General features: G+C 43.4%; 1 protein-coding gene across 5 annotated transcripts in view; it reads left to right on the top strand.

Annotated features, from left to right (window-relative positions):
* Window positions 1-22,280, top strand: part of ARHGEF12 (Rho guanine nucleotide exchange factor 12) — a 102,474-nt gene that overhangs the window by 1,299 nt on the left and 78,895 nt on the right. The window contains exon 1 of one of the 5 annotated variants that reach the window (XM_077839910.1): window positions 4,301-4,420. The exons of 2 other annotated variants lie outside the window; for them this stretch is intronic. The gene's annotated coding sequence lies outside the window, so the exon portion shown is untranslated. Of the gene's footprint in view, window positions 1-4,300; window positions 4,421-22,280 lie in introns of those variants that run through there. 2 more of the 5 variants (XM_077839911.1, XM_077839912.1) reach the window with 2 other exon arrangements.

Below are 22,280 nucleotides of genomic sequence, written 5' to 3'. Positions count from 1 at the left end.
GACAAGATCCATACCTGATTAACAGGTATGTCTGCCATATCATAGTGGTGTTTTCCAATTGTCTGCGTCAGGTGACTTCTTCATTCTCTTGGCTTCTGTGTAAAACACCATTTTCCCTTCTGGCAGTTTTTGTACCTTTTCATTTTTATTGGGTTCTTCAGGGATGGGGACTGGAATGTTGCTCTCTGCTAGGAGAGCTTTGGATGATATAAAAGCCATCAGATAATTCCACACAAACTTTCCATATGCGTTTGAGACAGTAGCATGATGTGAAGGAAGGAGTGCATTTAAGTTGTATTTCCATTTCTAGGCAACCAGGGAAAATGTCTTCTGAGGTTTTCAGGCAAGATCATTTATTTTAGGGCATAGGGGTGTGTGTGTGTTTGGAAGCGATGACATACGATGATAGCGGAACTGTGTGAGGTTTGGACTACTTGGGCCTTATGTGGGCTGTACATCAGCAGCTGAGACAGGAGCATGATTCACTGTTTCCAGTACCTGTGAGTAGCCTTGTAGATTCCAAAGGTGAGCAGAAGAGAGACTGAGCCTCATTCTCATGTACATTAATCCTTTTTACACTATTCTGGGAGTGTAAAGGGGCCTTAATGGGTGTTAAACTGCCTGAGTAGCATAAAGGGGCCTTGGTGTAAACAAGAATCAGGTCCACTATGTTCTGTTTATCGTGTTTCTTTTCAGAATATTGAGGATTTGCAATGAATTTTGCAATATTCATTTTTCTGGTATGATGGGTGGGACTGTAACCACAATTCTCTGAATGCTGGCTTGTTTTTCTTTTACAGAGCATGTGCATTAACACTGACATTTGTATGAGTGCTGTAATATACCATTTTCATACACAGCAAGGAGAGTTCTTTCATATTTAAAAGAAATGCGTTCCCTAAAACAACTTAAAGACATCATAGGGACAACTAGGTACTGGAACTAGGGTTTCCATCATATACAGGATTTACGGTTTGGTTCAATGACTCTCAGCACCCCCACTATTTATTTAAAAAAAAAAAAATTGTTCCAGCACGTCTGTAAGGACAGTAGGCTGTATTCAATTGCTGTATGTGAAGGGGATACATGAAGGCAGTGGATTTGGTTGTTAATAAAACACAAAATATTTTCCCTTATTGCATTAGAACTGCCAGTACAAAAACATAAGCACTTCCACTTCCTGCTGTTTTGTTATGTCACAGGCATGTTCGTGTGCAGTATTTAATTAAAAGCTTTGAATAAAAATATTAATGCTGGGAAAAGATACTGGCTTGACAGCCCTGGAAACTAAAGCTTTCTGTAATGACAGAGTACAGCATGGGCAATGACAGGTGTGGGGAGGCTTGTCCTTTGCCTTGCCACTGTGCCTCACCTCTGACCTGGAGGAACCCTTGATCTAATGGTGAGAGGGTAATTCAGTCTTCATGGCCCATTTGTTCCTTGGCTGAGACAGTTGACAAAATGCCAGATGTGACGGTGTGTTCTCGTGATGTGAACATCCGCTCACTAGAAATTGGAATGAGGCCACGCATTCATTCATGTATGGCACCAAACACCCTCAAATAGTGGCGTCTTTTTGGCCACCCCTGTCCTGGCAACCTAGCAGTGAAAGGCTCTCTGTCCCATTAGGCTAAAGAAATTTATATTTCCTTTTTATGTCTTGCTACTAATCGTGGGAGTATAAAGCAGGTGCAACCTAAATGCAGGTCACTAGGCCTAAAGAATATAAAAACATATTCCAGGTTCAACTCTCTCTGGTTGCCAGTGATGTATGTTAGCCTGGCTTTTTCACTCTTTCATGGAGTGCCTTTTTAAAAGTTTAGACATCCACACGTGTGCCAAATAGAAACATGAACATAGCAGGGTGGGCAGTATGAGCCAACATCCTTCTCAGTTTGTGTCATGGGCCTTTTGCATAATGATAGATTCTTAAATACCTATTAGGGAAAAGATCTGCTGTCCATATGCATAATCTTTTTCACTCCCCCGCCCTCCCCAACCTATTTAGCAGAGACCACCTTGAACTTTATTTGTGATATCTGATTGACGTTCCTTTTGTGCAGGGTTACACCGGCTGTCGTGCTCATAGCTGTTGCTGTTGATCTCATTTCTGGCACTAGTTTACAAGTTAGGACAAAGATAGGAATAGTCCGTTCCAGTGCTGCTACAGTGACAACAGGCCAAATCACAAAAAAGACAGCCCTCTCCTTTTTCTCTTTGTCTCATAGCTCCTTCTGTTTAAGACGCTCAGAGGATTCTAGGTATCCCTGCAACTGAATCTGGGTCCTCCCAGGTATGCAATGCAGCCAATTCGTGTTGGCCCAGTTTGAGATGTTGGTCTCTCAAAATGCATCAAGCAGTCAGCCCAGCTCTGTTTAATCAAAGGTGTTTTGCATCTTCAAGGTCTACTGTTATCTAGCCCACCAAAGTAGGAGTGTTTCCTACAGGACATTTTCTAGCATCTTTTCCCCCAGTGTGTAAATATCTCAAAACACTAGGCGTTGAGTTAAATGAATTTATAACAAATGCTGAGATTGGTCAGAGAGTTAACTCCTTATTTTCAAAGCTATCCCAAAAAGAAGATGGAAATATCTGGGTCATGTTAAGAATGAAGCCGGAGCATCTGTGCTATTGGACTACTGGGGAAGGAGGCAGCTGAAAGAATCCCTGTGTCAAACAGTACTTGGAGAGAGAATTTTGGGGATTTAATGACACAGCAGTGGTTTTCAAACTTTTTTTTCTGGCGACCCAGTTGAAGAAAATTGTTGATGCCCACTGCCCAGTGGAGCTGGGGCTGAGGGTTGGGGTGAGAGCTGTGGGGTGGGGCTGGGCATGAAGGGTTCTGGGTGTGGGAGGGGGGTCAGGGCTCTGATTTGGGGGTGCAGGCACTGGTGTGGGGGCCAGGGATGAGGGTTTTGGGGTGCAGGAGCGGGCTCTGGGTTGGGGGGGCTCAGGGCTGGGGCAGGAGGTTGGGGGTGTGTGGCTCTGGGCTGGAGGTGCAGAATCCGGGGTGGGGCCCAGGTTGAGGGGTTTGCAGTACAGGAAGGGGCTCTGGGTTTGGGGGGACTTAGGGCTGGAGCAGGGGATTGGGGCACGGACTTACCTCGGGCGGCTCCTGGTCAGCGGCACAGCAAGGGTGCTAAGGCAGGCTTCCTGCTTGTCCTGGCACCGCGGACCATGCTGAGCCCCGGAAGCGACCAGCAGCAGGTCTGGCTTCTAGGCGGAGGCATACAAGCAGCTCCATGCGGCTCTCACCCACAGGCACCGCCCCCCACAGCTCCATGAGAGTGCGGAGCCAGTGCTCGGGGTGGGGGTGCCCCCCTCCTCCCCCCCGCCTAGGAGCTGGACCTGCTGCTGGCTGATTCTGGGGCGCAGTGCGGTGTCAGAACAGGTAGGGACTAACCTGCCTTAGCTGGGCAGTACTGCCAACGGGACTTTTAATGGCCCATTTGGCAGTGCTGATCAGAGTCGCCACGACCAAGTGCGTGACGTTCCGTGACCCAGTACTGGGTCGTGATCTCCAGTTTGAAAACCACTCACAGAGAGGACATGCAAAGTGTGTTCAAAGATAGATCGGGGTAATGGAACCTTGTTTGTGCCCTAAATGACATCTCTTGGTGTGAGAAGGATTCAGATTCAGAAGCTTAAATACACCAAACAGCAAGGCTTCCCTCCCCTTCTTCTTTTGGGAGACGATTAAACAGCCTAGATCTTCTGTCTTTGTGATTGAATCCTGCCACCCGTTGGACTACAGGAAACAATTTCCCTTCACCCTTGGTGTTCACACCCTTCATCCTTGTAAATGATCATGCACCCTTCACTTAATAATCTCTTAACAAGGCTATACATATTTAGCTCTTTTAATGCTTTCCAGTCTTTCACTCTTTATTCAGTTCCTTGCTAGTTGCCACAGTTTTTCTGGTACTGAATGGTTTTTGGCTTGGTGATGTTCTGTTAGTGTTTCCAGCTGTCGGGTCTATCCTAGACTAAGATTAGCTGGTTACACTGGCTTTAGACCTGTGGGTGTGTGTTTTGGGTTTCTTCCTTCTGTTTCTATCAGAACTGCACATGAGCATGCTTTCTCTCTTCAGAGTCCCTCTGACCCCGGCTAAACTCAAATAGGCTGGCTTTGGGCGTAGCTCTCTTGCTGTTTGTGGCTGGCGACACATGGCTGAGCAAGATAAGGGTTTTATTCTCCCTTGCAGGGACTGCTGGGACTGGGTTGAAACTCCGCAACTTGCAGGCTGTGATTGGTCACCTAATGATTATCAGAACCTGGTTGTATCCTCTTATAAGGCTGCAGAAACGTTTGGATGCAGTAGTTTTTCCTTTTTTGTAACCCAGTTACTGTATTTTTCTTCCTGCAGCCGCTCCAGCCATATTGGAGCAAGGAGATTGCATGGTTACGTGGACTGTGCAGGTTTGTGTGGTTATTCAAGTAATGTAGCGAATGTAGATATTGTGTAAGATGTGAGTGTCTGTCTTCCTAGGCAGTTGCTGTCAAATGAGTTTTATTTATAATTGAGCCATAGCCTGTGCTACCATAATTGTAAAATAAGGTGGGGAGGGGGTAGAATTTACACATAATTACCCTTTTGAGGCTTTTAATTGCTGATTTTTTTTTTCTCATCGCTTGATATTAAAGTAAACCTTAATTGTTTCTAATCCGCTTAAATGTGCTTCCCCTCTCTGAGTATTTCAATGTCCCCGTGGTAATTGGGACATCTCTTTTAGCCGAATGGTGGCTAAATAACCCCTCCTCCTCTTTCTCTATGAAATTCAGGGCTTTCTCTGCAACAGTGTTACTGAATAGCTAGCTACACTTACAATTTGAGCAGTGTGTTCATTTCATTTTTTTTTCAACATTCTCCTTTAAATCTAGTACTCCCGTAAGATAGGTGTCATTGAAGACTTCCTTCTTAGTTGTAGAGTGGCCAGTTGCATACAGACATCAGTGCAAGCTTTCTTGAGTTTTCCAGTATTGTCTCCGTTTCATTTTGAGTATGAGGTGACAGTCTCTGTGCTTGCTTATTGTATTCTGTAGTTTTATTGAAGCTGTCGGGATAGGGTGCCGGTCGCAATGTGTACTGTTGGCTTGGGGGTAGACAGGAAGTGAGGTGAGCTTGACTCCCCCCCCAGTTTTAATAGAGCTGGGAACATCTATTGTGGTTATTTGTCTGGAGGCAGGAATAGCAGGCAGTGTGTTAGCCAAAGATGTGTAATTCTCTCTGTGAGTAACTCCTATTGTGACATAAATTAATGCTGCTTAGGGAGGTCTGAATGGCTCTGGACCTGCAAAGTGATGTAAAGCTTTCCCCTTCTTGATCTCCTCCTCTTTGCATCCAGTCCAGGTCTGCAGGAAGCAGGACCTGGAACACTGACCAGACCCCTTCTGGCCCGAGGTAGATACGAAAGACTTGAAGGGTGATAGAACTATCATTCATGTCCAGAGAAGCCCAGCCCCACACCCGGCTGCTGTGATTCCTGCCAGGTGAAGTCCTTGGACCCTGCTAGGGGGCTCTAGCTAATAGTGTGGAATAAATGTGAAACTCCTCATGGCCTCTGGAAGACAGAGGAACTCTTTCACTTTTCCACACCCATCTCATCTCGTCTAAAAAGATTTGTATGCTGCTTTTATCACTGTAGTATTTGAGTGCCTTCCAGCAGTGCATCAGATGACATGACTTATCATGTATGGTTCATTTTCTCTCTCCCTCAGAATTCTTCCCCTGGGGAGAGGATATGTGCAGTGGAGTGTTTTGTTTTGTTAAGGTTTTTTTTTTTTTTTTAAAATGTCCGCTCTGCTCAGACTGTATTAGAGAAGCAGGAAGGAGGAGTGTACCTTGCACTTGGAGCAGAAGGTGGTGAGGTTTTGTGAGAGTCCTCAACTCTTGTGGGATTTCATTCTACAATGGCGGACCAGCTCCCAAGAAAGCTCTTTCTCCTGCACAGATGAACTTTACCCATATGGTATAATGTTCTATTGTGCCTGTGGGTGGAGTTGTTGACCATGGTCTTCATTCCAGAGCTTTTAGTCATGCTGGGCTCAATCTTTTAGTTATGCTGGGCTCAAGCCATTGAGCACTTTGAAGGTAAGAACTAGACCTTGAACTTGACTCAATGTTCTGTGAGAAGCCAGTGGAGAAACTGGTGGGCAGGTTTGATGTTCTTGCAATAGCTTAAATTGCTGGGGAGGTTTGCTGCAGAATTCTTTACTAGCTGGAGTTTCCTAAGGGCTGATGGCTTCATGCCCATCTGTGTCCTCGAGTCTTCTGAATGTTTCGGGATGTGGGGTCCACAACTCTACCCTCACTTCAGCCTACTTTTTATGGGTCCTTCTGTTCAGTGAGGTGCTCTGGTGCCTGTTTCTGCAGCTGCTCATAGCATTCCCAAACAGAATTAGAGTGGGACTGACATGATTCTGGACCGTTTCACTGCTATCAACAATGTTCATAGTAGCATCGTTGGAGCTGTGACAGGCGTCCACGTCGCAAAAAACCAAAACCATCAGCACAGTTGGCACTAAATGGACACTCTACTAATAGCATCAGGAGAAAGGCCATGGTTTACCTTGGTAATAGGGACTGATTTCCCCACTCATACCTTAAGGTGTGGCTCTTTCGAGTTAGAGGGGAAATACATGGGCAGGGCTGTTTCAAGAATAAGTTTGAACTTCTGCTGCAGATGGTGTTAGTGTTCTGTGCATAAAAAGACTTCACTCTCGAGGGCTGTCAAGTCATTACCTTTCACCAGCACTAAATTCTTAACATCAAGAAGGATTATACTGGTGTATCCTCCTTGCGCTTCTAGGTTCGGGAACATAATGCAGTTGACATATATTGCATGGTGATATGTAACTTAAGTTTGTTACGTTAATCATTTTCTCATCCGTGAGTTTCTTGTAGCAGCCTCTCATTAGTATTGCTAAAAATTAGGGAGCTTTACTCCTAGTTAAGGCCGCGTAAGAAAGCCATTGTATAGACATGTCTACACTAGGACTGTAGTGTCCTTGTATAGACACTCACTACAGTGACGGAGGGAGTTTTTCTGTTGCTGTAGGGATTCCACCTTCCACGGCAATGGTAGCTAGGTTGATGGAAGCTGCATCTGCACTGGGGGTTAGGTCGGCATAGCTATGGCGCACTGGGATATGGATATTTCACATCCCTGAGCGCTGCTGTTGTGTTGACCTAACTCTTACAAGTAGACCAGGCCAAAGAGCACCCCCACATTATCTATTTTGTAAGGTCTGGGTTTATGTATGTAAGAGAGGCCAGTAAGAATTCAGAGAGACAAACCCTTTCTTCAAGCCAGGCCCGCAATTCTGCACGTATTGACGCTCTACAATCCTGCCATGGAAATAACCATTAGGCTTTAAAAATGTATATCTAATTTAAAATCTCACCTTAACAAAACTAAGGCCCTTAATTATTCTGAAGACTGAATGCAGATATTGTCTCCGCACAGAAATAGCGGGCTGAAAATGAGGAGGAGAGGGAAGGGATGCAAGGCTTTTTATAAGTGAAACAAGAAAGGGGTATAAAGCATATAGAGCTGTAATAAATAATTACGGGGGGGTGGGAAGGCATAAAATGCAAAACAGGCCATCAAGAAGTATAGAAATCAAGCAACAGGCTTAAAACAGAAGAGCAAATAAAGAAAAAGGCAGGAAGAGACAGTTTGTTTTAATTTTGTTTGTGTTTAAACAAAAAAACCAAAACAAAAACCATGTATATTTTTAAAACAAGCATGGTAGGAAAAGGCATTGTCTTTAGTTTACATTTAAATGTCAACACAATTATAAATAGTGAAACCAAAACAAACAGTATTGAACACAAACTGTGGAGTAAACAAAATGTGTGCCAAACATCCCCACTTCTGTCCTTTCCTTTTGTGCTGCATCCCTTTCCCCCACTCTTTGCCTGTCTGTATTTTGTCTGTTTGGTCTATACACCCATTTGGCAGGAACCTGGTCGTCTTGCATATCTGTGCAGCTCATCTAGCAATGTTTGACCCTATGTACATGATGTTGCTTCTTTCGTTTGTTGGCAAACTCTTAGAAATTGTCCACTGAGCTATTTTGAGCTTTGCTTTGGGATCCTTTAACTTTTGGGTTCATCAGTGTAAATTAGACTGAATTAAGAAAGTCACTCTCCAAAACTGAGACCGCGAATGACCAGTGTTGTCCCTGTGCTGAGTACCCAAGCTGGAAGATTTCAGAGTCGCAGCCATGTTAGTCTGTATCCGTAAAAAGAAAAGGAGGACTTGTGGCACCTTAAAGACTAACAAATTTATTTGAGCATAAGGTTTCGTGAGCTACAGCTCACTTCATCAGATGCATACCTGGAAGAAGCATTGATTTATTGCAGGTGGGCTCCCACACATTAGCGATAGTCCAAGTTCTAATCTAGCTCTGTGTAGTCTCATCTATCAGGATCATTATTGCTTGTTAATTATGTGTTGTCAAGTGTCCTGCTGATGATGGCTGAAGTGTTGCTCTGTCTGTCAGAAACAGTGTCCGCTGTGTGAGACTGTGGATTGCAACAGGATGCGGTGACTTGGGAGATGCACTTTGAGCCTCTACATTTGTTTAAACAACTCAGCAGAATTATGGCTTCTATGGTCTGAACTCTCTGGCAATGTAGAAGATGTGGCATGAAATGTGAGGTGTGAACTAACAAAAAGGGCCTGCCTTGGTGCAGATAATGAGGCTGCAGGATTTGTGCTAGCTGCCAAAGGGAGAATCTCAGGACGATGGAGTGTCTAGCCTGCTTAAACCCACATGAACAAAGTGTAGTTTTGCTGGGGCTGGACATTTGAGTTGGTTCAATTGGCTTCTGAGCTCTTCAAGCGTGTGCTTCAGACTTTAAGAAATAGATGGGGGAAATTTGACTCTTCTTATCTGAGTAATGTTTCTCTTTGAAGCTCTGTGCACCAGTCCAGCTAACAAAGTTCCTGTTTATCTATGAAACTGATCTCAAGTTCGTCTGTAGGCGCTGAGTCCTGTGATACTTGTGATATTGCAGGCAGTCACATGCCAGAGCACTTGGGTGACTTCCCAGTGTAGAGAGACAGAAGCCTGTGGCCTGTGAGGAGTTAGGTATGCTTTCATGGAATTTTGAATAATTCCATAGTGGCTGGAAGGGGGTTGGAAGGCATGAACTGACCTAAGGCAGTGTTTCCCAGCCTGGAGGGAGGTGGCCAGATCTCACTGATGGAGCACTAGACCGATTCAGGAGGGGCACGTTGCAAGGTAAAAACCCTGAGGAGTCCTTGTGGCACCTTAGAGACTAACAGATTTATTTGGGCATTAGCTTTCTTGGGCTAGAACCCACTTAAGGTGCAGGATCTTCAATCTGGTGGCACCCACCTGCAGGCATATGCTGCAACCTGCTGGTCCATATAAAGTGTCAGGTGGCTCCTTGCAAGTCTTCTCTTCCTGCTGTGATTGTGCTCCCTAATGTAGCTGGTTGGCAACTGCTCCTGCATGTTCCGGGATGAAGGCTCAGACCAAGTGTCTTTTCTCTGCGCTCCTGTAGTGCAGAAGCACCAGTAGATGTCCTGTCCCATGCCCAACAACACGTAACCTTCTGATGAATGGGGAAGGAGATTGAAGCCACCAGAGAGGGGGAAAGGAGAAGGGTTAGCGCAAAGGGAAAAAAAAAAAGAAAAGCAAAAGAAGAACAAGAAAAAGCTGGAGTAGGTGAGAACAGTGAAAACAGATAGGAAATGAGTGAGAGAGAACTTAAACAGGAGACAACCACAGGATATCGGAGGGGCTGCCCTTATGCCATTCCCAACAGCAGGCTCTAACTAAAAAAGGTGAGAACCATTAATCTAAGGTAAGGGAGAATTTGCTGGAGCATGACATTCCTTTCAGGTTCACAACATTCAGCTATGCTTTTCAGCAACACCATGGCGGTATATGGATGCCTGTTTGAAAAGTGGGGGTAGATATTCATGCCCAAAGGGGCTGCATGGCGGTGTTGAGAACAGTCAGTCCCTTCTGGGAGTGGTTGTGTTCTGTGTTTTTCCGTTTGCCCTGGCTTAAGCGGGTGCATGGGGACACTTAGGCATTGTTGGTATTAAATACTTTCTTGTGTTGTACAGTGGTTTTCAAGGTCAGTCCGTTTAGTAACATGGTCCTGACTGGCCTGTGTAGACAGGGGAAAACTTGTTGGAGATTTTTGTTGGCTCCAGAGATCAACTTCACCAATGGCTTCTTTAGGATTTACACCTACTTATACCTGGGCTGAATTGTTGCTTAACTCAAAACATTGTCAGCCATTCTCTTCCCTCCTTCTGCTCCAAGCTAGGCAGCCATGTTACCAGAAATTTTTCTGTGTAGATGGGGCCTTAATGGCTGCTTTCTGGAAGAAAAGTGGTGAGAGAAGGATATGTTTCACTGGAAACCGAAGGAGGTGTATGGGGGAACCAATGTGATGTCAATTGTGAACAGGACAATGAGAGAGCTCATCTGCTGAAGCATCTGTGAGAGAAACAGCGCATTCTGTATCCCAAAGATGAGTGACAAATCCTGTAATGGTGATCTGTAACTCTCAAATTGGTGATCTGCCCCTGCAGTCTGCTGAGACGCACAGGATGATAGGTTGTGGTTCGCCATGTGTCGTCGCTGTGGTTTCTACAGCGGAAGTGGTTCTTGTGGGTGACGATCTGATCTTAGAGATTGTTGGTAGTACGTGCACTATCATTTTGTTTCCATTTTTGTTGGCTGGTGGAATAAGGTGCCCTTGGGATGCTGCTGAAAGAGCCTTTTATAGTCTTAGCTATTTATAATTAGGTTTTCTTTAATTCTGTCACTCCATGCTGCAATGAAGGTGTCGAAGTGCAGAGAGACTCGAAGCTAACAGAACTGTCAGAGGCTTCTTCTCTACCACTGAGCTTCAGACCTCTTTGTAGTGGGAGGCAGCATTCTTGTAGTAGTTAGAAACTAGGTATTCTGACCCCTGTTCCTAGTTCTGACCTTGATTTGCTGTGTGATAAAAGCTGCTTCAATTTCGGTTCCTCAGTACTCCATTTTAAAATGGGGATAGCCTTGTACCCCACAGGAGTGTGAAGCATAATGTCGAGTGCTTTGAGCTCCTCTGAATGATGTGATAGAAGTGTGTGGTTATTAGTTAATCCCTGTGTAAGTTCTTTGCTCAGGTGGGTTAAATCTATACGTTGGATTTTCAGGAAGACGTCAGCCCACTGTTCGTGGTTGGTTCACCCAGTAACTTCCCTAACTTCTGACTTGAGAAAGCAAGCATGCCAGTCTGTCCTTCAAAATAGGGAAGGTTGAATTTAAAAATCATTGTGATCATTTTAAAATGGTAAGATTGTTAGCTTTGGCCCTTCACCAATGTTGTTGCAGCCATGTATGTTATACGACATATCTTTACCTTTCTCTTTTTTCGGTAGGCTTTATCATCAGGTTTTGGGCTCAGTGAAGGTATATTTATAACTAGATTTTTATCTAGGGCCATTTACACAAGGCAATCAATCCCATTTTATAGAAAGAAACCAATTGGGCATGGAATAGAAGCCAGAAGTCCTGACTCCCAGTCCTTCTGTTCTAAGCACTAAACACTCCCTGGGAATCTAAAATGCCCTTTGCAATTAGCTACAACTCCTTTTGCAGTTGTGGGTTGTAGTAATACTGGCTGGCAGGTGCCAAGAGAACGGGGAATAGTCAGTGTGTTCTGATCAGTGTTTATTTTGACAGTCAGGAAGAGGTCGTTCTGGAGGAGGCTGTGTGTTTCTCCCAGCAGTGTTCCTAGGTCATTGCTGAAGCCAGAAGCAGGCAATTAAGCATTGGGGGTGGAAATAACCTCGCAACAGGTCTGTGTTGTAGGCAGTCCTCAATTCTCAGTGATCTTGTTGTCTGGAATTCAGCCAGTTGAAAGGAATCCCATTTTGTCATTAATCCCATGGCTGCTGGGAGACTGCTTATTTATCAAGGCTGCTTATTTATTCCACTGACAAGAACGTCACGGTGCTTGTGAAGCACTTTTAAGTTCCTGCTCCACCTATTGCTGTTTGTGTTATGAGGAAACCACTCCTTCAGATCTACCCTGTGCTTCCTGAGATATTAAACATTGTGAGTCTGGATCAGCTGTAGAGGAATTGCAGAGGATCACCCCATTGACTTAAAACTCAAGTCTCTCTCCCCACCCCACCCCACCCCCACCGCTGAAGCTTCTGGTGGATGTCAGTGGAAAAGTTTTCCACCAAGGTGGACTTTTTATTGTAAAACTCTCTTCTGGAACACTGTGTGTGGGGTTTTTTTTTGTATTTTTTTTATACAAAAACCTAATTTTAAATCAAAATTGAGGTGAACCCCAGTACAACTGTCTGTCAAGTGGGCAAGGAGGGAAATAATCGCAAAGGAACAAGCAGTTAAGGAAGTAAATATAGTAACAGATGTACAGTGAAGTCTTGCAATGAACGCTGAAGAGAGCCACAACAGAACTCTGGTGTACATCTTCAGACAAGACGTTCTGTGTTCAGGGACCTCATCTATGGAAGTCCCTATCCCTAAACTGATTGAAGCAGGACTTCGGAATGGAGAACAGAAACCATTTGGTCAACCTCAGTTTGCCTTGGAGGTAGATAGAAGAAGAGGTTAGATAATGCGGTGATAAACTCCATACAGATGTCTGTAGATATGAAGGGCTTGCTCAAATACCTGGGGCCTACAGTGGTAGCAGTTTGTTCTGTGGATTTCTTTAAACTCTGTAGTAACCATTTCGAGGTATGTCGTCATTCAGAGGTTTCTCCTTCATTCGCCCCTTGTCTCTGTCCTTTCTCTAGCTGTGTGTGCAGAATCTCAGTGGCTAAATCTGTGGGCTGTCCTCTTCCAGTGACGAGGACTCCAGCCGCCACCAGGGCCCCCGGATCTGTTTCTTAATGGCAGTCAGCTCAGTTCAGAGGAATGATGATGTGCAGAAACAAACTCCCACTGGCAAATTAATTTTATCTTCTAAGGCTGCCTTCCCATCTCCCTTCTCTTCCATTAGGTTTGGAGATGCTTGCTTTAGATTACTGCACTTTTACTTAATAACCAAGTGGCTCCAACTTCCATACTGCAGTTAGAATAAATAATTTAATCAGACTATTTCAGAAGTCTGAGCCGGAAATACAGTAGGGAAATTGCCCGAATGCAGGCTATTCATAAATGGTTCCTTTCTTCCTTGTCAATAAATTAGTGGCTGATTTTTCTGACCTGTGTTTGATACCCTGTATGTGGAAATCTGGATTGTCTCAATAACCTATTCTGTGAAGAATGTGATCAGCTGTTTGCACATTACAGTGGAACACAACATTCTTAATCCTTTGAAGAGGGTTGATTGTGGGCAACTTCCCCTGGTTGTATAATGTGTGTGTTTTGCGCCTGGAGCAGATTGGGAATTTGAGAGCTAGGTTTATTTGTTGGCATTTGAATAATGCAGCCATACAGTGTTTGGAGAGTTGTGACTTCTAGCAAATATGCAGGTATCCTGAGACCTATGGCATAAGAGCAGGCAGTGCCCTTGAGAGTATTTCAGCAGATAAGATGGGTTTGTGTCCTGGCATGATAGAGGATGCAGTCACAAATCTAAAGTTAATGTTGAAGTATATGGAAAATCTTATAGTTAACCATATAAATTTAATTATCAAATACTAGCTGACCAATCTCAGTTATTGGTCTAAACTTCACTCAGTGGTTGAGGTTTGAGGACTGCTCCTCCTGCCAAGCTTAAAATAGGAAAAACTTGCAAAGGGGAGGGGAGAATGCAATTCTCCGCTAGTGAGCAAAGATTAAAAATACAGATGAATCATCTACCAGGAACTATTAAACTAGGGGCTTGTCTCACCAGTATAATTATTGTGGTGTATAACTCCCTGTATGTACACTCTGTCTCTTTTTCTGGACTAAGCTTGTCCACATAGGTATATACCAGTATAATTATAGAGGTAGCATAGTAAAATATGCCAGTAAATTTCCCCACGTAGACCAGCCCCAACATCATGTTTCTCTCCCCTCCCCCCTCCCCCATTTCTTTTCCCTGCCTATCCCCCTGACTGCTTGCCATGGCATCATTTCTGTGCTAGAGAAAAGTTACTGTTTCCCACTGCTGTGGTGGGGGGACTGGAGAGCCCTGGAAAAGACTATTTATTGTCTGGGTGCAAAAGGGGAATTGTCAGTGCAGGAAAAAAAAATTCTAATCATTGCAGCATCAGGAGTGACAAAAGAATTAAATTAGTTCTAGGGCATCTATCTCCTGATCCTATATTGTCTGGAGACACTGGGAACTTGGAATGTCAGCACTGGTGTTTTGGTTCTTGTCACATTCTGGGGGTAAGTGGGTGAATGCAGCCACTAATGCCCTGAGGGATGGATCTCTGTGTTTTCAGCATCTGGGAGTACAAATACAGATATGGCTGCCTTGGGATGTTGATTTTGGTGCATTCTGAAGTTGGGAGTGTGAGTCTACGCTTTAGTGACCTAGGCAGTAGATTGTAATGACATTTGGGAAAATACTTACTCTTGCTTATGGAGTCAAAATTCCAGTGCCTCTAAAGTTCTCTCTCCAGTATTGATTTATACTGTGGGGTGGAGACTGAGACAGGAGAGATTTCATAATAGGTTGAGAAAATCCTTGAAAAATCTTATCAGAACAAGGATCCACCATTTTTTCTTTCTGACCTTGGCCCATAACTAGTGTTGGGGCAAGTTTACTCGCTTTGAAAGCATTCATATTTGTCTGCTGAAGAGCTTCTAATGCTGGCTGGTGCTGTAGCGAGGTTCTGGATCTTAAAACCATGCCATTGTCTGTCTTGCTTCCTATTCTCTCTTTATTCTGACATGATTTTTGCTGCTATTGGGTAACTTGCTCTGGATGAGGGGATGTTACCATTGGGGTAACTGGGCATTTCAGCGTTTCTTTCTGTCTCTGGTTGTTTCATGAGACATCGATCTATAAAATGGTCGCTAGTTCCTTTAGTTTAGCATGCTGCTTCAGCAGTGGTCCCAGCTTGAATTTAGCAAGTACCAACCCTTGATCTGGTATAATTTTCTATTCCTAGAACAGCTGGTTGGTCTTTCTTGTAGCAGGCTTGCTGGAACCAATCAAACTTGGGGTAAGCAGAAATTTGCATACCAGATGGCTTTAAAATATTTAATACCTCCTTTGAAATTGGTCAAGATAAAAGATCAAGGAAGGCAATGTGACCATTTTTTTAAATGGCACCCTGCATATACCAGTGTTCTGCATCAGAAGCCAGCCCAGACAGGTGAAGGCTGCAATCAAGTTAGATCTCTCATGCAGGAGGGAAGTCCTTTGCTTTGTGCTTCTCCAGACTGTGTTTTCTGTTGGTTTGTCACTGACTTTGTATAATTTTTCAGCTCCTTTCTTTTCATGGACTAATAAACTTCCATTTTTGTAACAAAACTTAAAGATATTATTGTTGTTGTTAGGAAATCCAAAGAGTTGACCTAAAGCAGCCTGCTGTGTGACTCATAACTTCAGAGGTTGAAGGTTAGTACTCTTGGGCACTTCCCCAATTTCCTCAGATCAGCAGATTCTGTTTAATATCTATTAGTACTAAGTTTTAAGCACAGTTATTGTTAGTACAGTTTCAGCCACAGCATGGACACCGCTTCAAGGTTTCCACTACATGAAAGGAAATGTCTGAGCACTGCAGGTTTTGTTCAGTGTTAACACAGCCATGCATAAGAAAGAGACAGATATAGCTCAGTCTTGTAATGACTGGCTCTGTAGACTTGCCAGTCTAATCCTAACTTGGCTGATATGTGCTTGTCTTGGTGGAGCCCAGAAAGTGGGTTTTACTGAGTAGAGCTAGTGGATTTGTCTGGTGAATCACTCAGTGAGGTGAATGATAAATAGGGTCCTTTTGTGAGCTCTCACACGGAGACGGGCTTTCTTCCCCCCCCCCTTATTTTTTTTTCCCCTCACCCAGCCCTGTTTCCAACATCTCTGACCTTTGAGTTCTTACTGAGTTCCCTTGAAGTTGTTTTAGCTGTGTAGCGCTTACCCTGCATCCGATTGCTCTTCTCTCATTGCCTCTTTGGCCGTTGGTCATTTGAGATGAATTGCGTTCTACAGACGCACTCCTCCATTGCATGTATTGAATTGTGAAGCTGGATCCTCACCGAAACACCTGGGCACTCTGGAGCCCTCCTTGAAGGGCCTCGTTCCACACTTGGACCCTAAATGCTGTCCAGATACCTCTCCGGTATCTGAAACCTGGAGACTTCTACATCTTTCCCCATACTCCCCTGCTCAACGCTAGCATACAACTGAGATATCCTTTTGTTTTTCCTCCCTCAGTCTGAACATTCTGAGAGTTTATTTTCTGTATCCATAGGCTACAGCACTGGTTGTCTTAGGTATCCTTGCTAAGAGTACAGTACTGATTTAAGACAGTGTGGGGACTGATTATAGCACTGGACAGAATCTGGATTCTGTTCCCACATCAGCCACTCACTTGCACTATGATGGGCAAGTTGCTTCCCCCTTCTGGACCTCAGTTTCCCAATCGGTAAAGTGAAGCTAGAAACTTGCCTTTTAGAAATTGTTTGAGATTTTTTTTGATGAAAGGCCACGTAAGAGCTCAGTAATAGCATTTTAATGTTATGTTTCTACCTGACCTGCTCTAGAAACTGTATACTGTAAACTTGCAGAAGTTTCTGTGAGGAGGAGGCCTCTGTCTTGAACTTCCTCAGGTGGATAGACTAGTATCATGTAATGCAAGAACTTTCAAATCCCTAAATAGAATGTTTGACTGTCACTCGTTCGTTAAGCAAGGCATTTGTTGCTGTCTTTGAAAAGCATGGCAAAAGTGGCTGAGCCACAGTGCTTTAGACCCAGAAAAGGTTTGCTTTCTCTGTAGTGTGGATTATCGGATACTGCAGCGGGGTGCAGCTTTCTTGAAGAAAGTGATGGATACCCTCTTTGGGGCAGGGGGAGGGCATGGCACAGAGGACATATTAGCCCCACATTTCACTCTCTGTGCTTAAAATGTGCACAGCTCTACAAGTGGCATGAAGGAAGTGACTCGAAGGTGGTGGAACAAGTGTGTTGGATGACAGGTGCAATGCCAGCAGCATTTGTGTGTCCTTTGGAGGAGGATTAGTTGCAGTGCTATGACGTGGGAGGGACAAAGGCATAGACACATCTGAAGCAAAACTAAGGCTCTGAGTTACAAACAGGACAGCACCGGCAAGGGGGGGAAAAAGTGGTTGTAATGTTTATGCTTTTTGTAACAGATGAAAATTACAGTTTTGAATGCAGTATGCGGACTTCTTTTGTTTAAAAACTCTCTATTGCGTCTTGTGTAACGTTGGAGTGTGTGGGGAAAAATAAGGATAATTTAGTGAACCAAGAACTCTTCTATACTGTCTGATAACCCAACAGTATTTAACAAAAAGGAGTGGGAATCAGTCTCTAATATTTACTGAGGGTGCTCATCAGTAGCATTTTGAATGTAGAGGAATTATTCCATCTCTTCATATTTAAAAGCATGCTAGCTCTCGGGTATGTCAAAAAGATTGAATTGGGCTTGTGGACTATGTGACGTTGCTTAGCATCCTGCTGAGACTTATAGTATATCAGCCTGCAGCCTGTGTTAAAGTTACTGCATATTTTTTAAAAAGTATGCAAAACCAGCGTTATTTGAGGCCTTCTTTACTGTTGTCAATCAGTTGCTCCCAGAATATTCAAAATAAAGGACACTGATTTGTTGGCCATTGATGCAAGAGTTGCTATTAACAGGCCAGCTTTTAGCACCCTGTGTGGAGCCACTGTGCATTATATAATAAGAAAAAACAAGGACTAGGGCATAGACATGGAATAATATCTGTTATCTTATAAATTTTATTCCATTCCTACTGTGATCAGGAAATACAGGTGTCTAATTCCCACATCATATGTGATATAACTAAAGGAAATGGTGCCATAAAGATAAATGATTTATACATTAATGAGACGACCATGCAATAACAGTCTAGTGTTAAGGCTTTTTATAGAATTAAAAAAATGATTTCCTATCGTTCCATAATTTTTAAACAACTCTGTTTACTTGTAGGTTTTTCTTCGTCGCAACCACTTTGAACTTCTCAGTCTTCCACATCTGTAATGTCCATTTTTATTTCTTAAGAAATTGCTGACTACTTGACTCCTGGTATCTCTACAAGCACATGCTGTGATAACTTGCAAGTTCTGTCGTTTTAAAGCTCTGAATGAGCTTTAAAGATACAAGTTTAAGCCGCAGTCCCAAGTGGTGGTAGAGAATATGGGAGTTAGATGGGCTTTTGCAAAAATGTTGTTGTTACTTTAGCAATCTTAGAATCTTAATCGTTTATTCAGCTGGAGATTTTCTAACATAACGTTTTAAAATCAAATACTTGACTCTCTTTCAGTCCTATTTCAGTATCTCACTGCTGAGCAAATTAGTGCTGTTATTGTCTCTCCATTTTTTTAAAATGAGCTGATCATGATAATTATCTCGTGGTGGTGACTTGTTACCAAATAGAGTTCTGTTGTTGGCAGCCCCAATAGATTTCCTTTTTTATATTATTATTATTATTTATTATTATTGTTATTAAGGCCAGAACGGACCATTAGATCATCTACACTGACGTCCCGTATATCAGAAGCCATTGAATTCCATCCGCTTACCCCTATATTTAGCCCAATAACTTGTCTTTGACTGAAACGTAAGTTTTGTTTTAGGTAAAGCAGATCTTCCAGTCAGTCATCCACTCTCGATCTGAAGACATTGCGAATCCACCACTTCCTTTGGTAGTTCGTTCCTGTGGTTCATCTCCCTCGGTGTTAAAAATCAGGGGCTAGTTTCTAACTTGAATTTGTCGGGCTTCAGCTTCCAGCCATTGGTTCTTGTTCCATCTTTCTGTGCTAGATTAAAGAGCCATTTAGTACCCAATATTTTCTCCCTGCTAAGGTCCCTATATACTGCAATCAAGTCACTTCTCAGTTGTCTTTTCGATCAACTAAACAGATTGAACTCTTTAAGTATCTCACTGCAAGTCTTCAAATAATATTTGGGTGTATTTTCTGCATGCTCTCAAATTTTTCAGTCTTTTTTTTATATAAATCCGACACCAGAACTGGATGCAGTATTCCAGTGTCTCTCACCAATGCCCTATAAAGGAGTAAAATCAGCTCCCTACGCTTGCTCGCTATTTGCCTGTTTATACGCCCAAGGATCACCCTCTTATTGTCACAGCCAGAGCTCATATTTAGCTGCTTATCCACTGTGGACCCTAAGCCCTTTGCAGAGTTGCTGTTCTCCAGGATACGGCCTGCATTTCTTGTTCCAAGATAAATAATGTTGCAATTGGCTGTATCAAAATTCCATTTTGTTAGAATGGGCCCAGGTGAACAAGTGATCCAGATGGCTCTGTATGACTACGTGGTCCTCATTATTTACTACTCCACCAGCCTGTCGTCTGCAAATGTTATCCAAGGTGATTTGAAGTATGGGTATCTGCCCTAAGTTTGTTTTGTTTTCTCTGTCTCCTAACAGTTGCTTTGCAGTACAGATGGTAATTGTCCTCTTTCATTGTGACACTGGAGAAATGGGATAGTGAAGCTAGTTGAAGCAGCACTGTCTGGCAGTGTGCATGGACTTCACGTGGCTTGAGGGGTCCTTATGGAAACCTACATTTGTACATATTCGGTCGGGGGGTGGGGTGGAAGGGTTGTCATACAACTGACTGAACCTTGGATGTTCCTTCAGCACTGGCCTGATTCTGGGATGTGTGCTTTGCCCTCTCCAGTGGCATGGAAGCTGAAGACGCTCAGTACCATGCAGACTCAAGCCTTATGTGCTATAATATTGGTAGAATCCAGCAGACAGTTGTAAAAGGCAAGCTAGAGGCATTAGTGATCAGAACTGGAACTCTCAGTTGCTGCCCTGCAGCTTTTCGCTCAGATGTGGAGTCCGTTCCTTGGGGACCTCTCCACATCCGCTGTGTGGAGCTCTGGGAAGCTGCTCTTTTCCCATGCTTGGCTCCTTATTGGGGTAAAGGTCTGTGAATTCCGCATAAATATTTACCATATCCTATCCTAACCAGCAGAGAGCTGCTAACGCTGTTTCTTAGCAAAACAGGCAGAGTTCTGCTTGCTGTTTGCAGGCTTTGTGTCTCATGTGTGCTGAGCAGGAAAGCATCTCATCAGTAAAGGATGCGACGGGAGAAATGAAGGCCAATATGAAAGTTATTGAACGTTGAATAACGTACAAAGGGAGGGGTGGTCTATGGAAAATGGGTACTGATCCACAGAGACTACTGACCCCATTCTTTAGAAACACATGCGTAACTGCCAGGAAGATACAAAAAGGGAAAATAGAATTTGGCTAACCTATAAGGGTTATAAGCAACGTCTACTTTGGATTTTAGGGGGGAGTGTTCCTTTTTCCCTCACTCTCTCTCCTTTCCCTCCCTCCCTCCCTCAGGGGTCTAGAAACCATTAGCTAGATTGTAGAGAACAGCCCTGCAAAAGTTGCAGACGTGGACTAAATGGTCTAATAAATCATAGCCATAGCTAATTTCTGTTATCACCCAGTTGCACTGAACCTCTTTGCTCCATGGCATCATGGGCTGCTGAATCAGATTTTTGCATGATTGGGAGGTTTAATTTGGCACAGAGGGCACCAGTGGATGGAGCTATTGGGGAGTAGGGTTGTTGGATAAGATGAAGTGTATGAATGTTCATTCTTGGATCCCCTCATTTTACACCGTATCCTGGCATCTGCATTAATCCCCTGAAGCAGCAATCATGTGAAAAGAACACTCTGGACTCCTTTTTTTCCCCCTGAAAGTTTTTAATCACTTTATCTTTTGATTTATAACAGTATATTAGCTTTCATCACAAGTTGTGGGTACTACTTGCCAATGTCAGCCAGAAATAAAGGGGTCAGCTACTCCCTATCCCTAAAATGAATATAACCGATCACAATAAAAATCAAGCTGGACAATGCTGTCCTTCCCCACAGAAACATTAGCTCCGACTTTGCCTTTTCCTACAGTGAGTAAATGGGGGAACCTCACATCATGTCCTGAAGGTCGTCAAATTTGGGCTGTTTCAGATGGGGTAGGAACTAGGGTCCAACAATTGTCCAGGGTACAGTAGCTTTAGGTAGCAACTTGGTTCTGGTAATCCTAGTATTTCAGAATGTGTTGAATACACTTGGTCTGATTCTTACTTACGCTAAGGCCCTTTACTCCACTCGGGAAGTGTAAAATAAGCCTTAGTGTAAATGAGAATTGGGCATGTTGAATTTTGAGTTCAAAAATTGCAGGTGTCTCTCTTTTTAAACCCAGTGCTTGCTCTCTCTTGTAATAACCCTCCAAGAAGCTGTCACTTTATCCTGTACTCAAATCCCCCGGAAGCTTCTACCTGCTCCCAGGATAGACCCTTTCTTGGGTGCTTGTACAGCACCATGACCTACTCCCATGCTCCTTGCCACTTTTCCTGAGGGACAGCACTGTACTTCATCTAACTTTTTCAAATAAGGAGGTATTTTGGGGGGTTTCAGTTTTGATGGGCTACAGATTACGATGTGTAGTTTTGAAGCATTTAGGGTTCATGGTTCAGACTGAAAAGACAATTCAATATTTTCCTGTGTCCTGGTACCATCACAGGCTTTTTGATTTGAGGGGCCCGAAAATGTAACCACTGAGGTTATAGTAATGATAGATAGCAAGATTTTACAAGTTTAGAAATAAGATCTACTTATTGACCCTTACACTAATGAAGTAAAATTACATAATTTTAAAAAAATCAAGATTTCCCCCTCCCCCTCCGAGTGAATGGGCAAGTAGAGCTTTGTAAGGTTGTAATAATACTTCCTGGTGTTGCTGCACTTTTTTTAGGATTGCAAACACATTTTGAACCTCAAATATACCTCAGAAGTACATATCCCCATTTTAAAGTTAGGCAAACAGAGGTGAAATGATTTGATCAGAGTTGCACAGAGTGGAATAGATCCAGGACTAAATCTCGAGTTCTGACTTGCCGTTTTAGGCTCTTAACTGCTAAACCACATTGCTTCTACTACTGTAGGCTGTGACTGTTTCCACCGGTTAACTGTTTAGTGAAGTCAGAGATGCTGAATATCAGCATCAGTGTTTTAAGAAAAAGTGTTTGTGGTAAATTTTGCTCTGCAGTGTTACTATTACTGCATAGATTTTATCCAAATGCCAATGGGTGTGGCAGGAGGAGGGGGGGAAATTTAGGAATCCTTGACTTTAA

This window comes from Eretmochelys imbricata, chromosome 22 (assembly GCF_965152235.1).
Source record: "Eretmochelys imbricata isolate rEreImb1 chromosome 22, rEreImb1.hap1, whole genome shotgun sequence".
In the NCBI taxonomy this organism is placed as follows: Eukaryota; Metazoa; Chordata; order Testudines; family Cheloniidae; genus Eretmochelys; species Eretmochelys imbricata.
The sequence above is the reverse complement of the archived record's forward strand: the minus strand, read 5'-3'. Positions and strand labels throughout refer to the sequence as shown.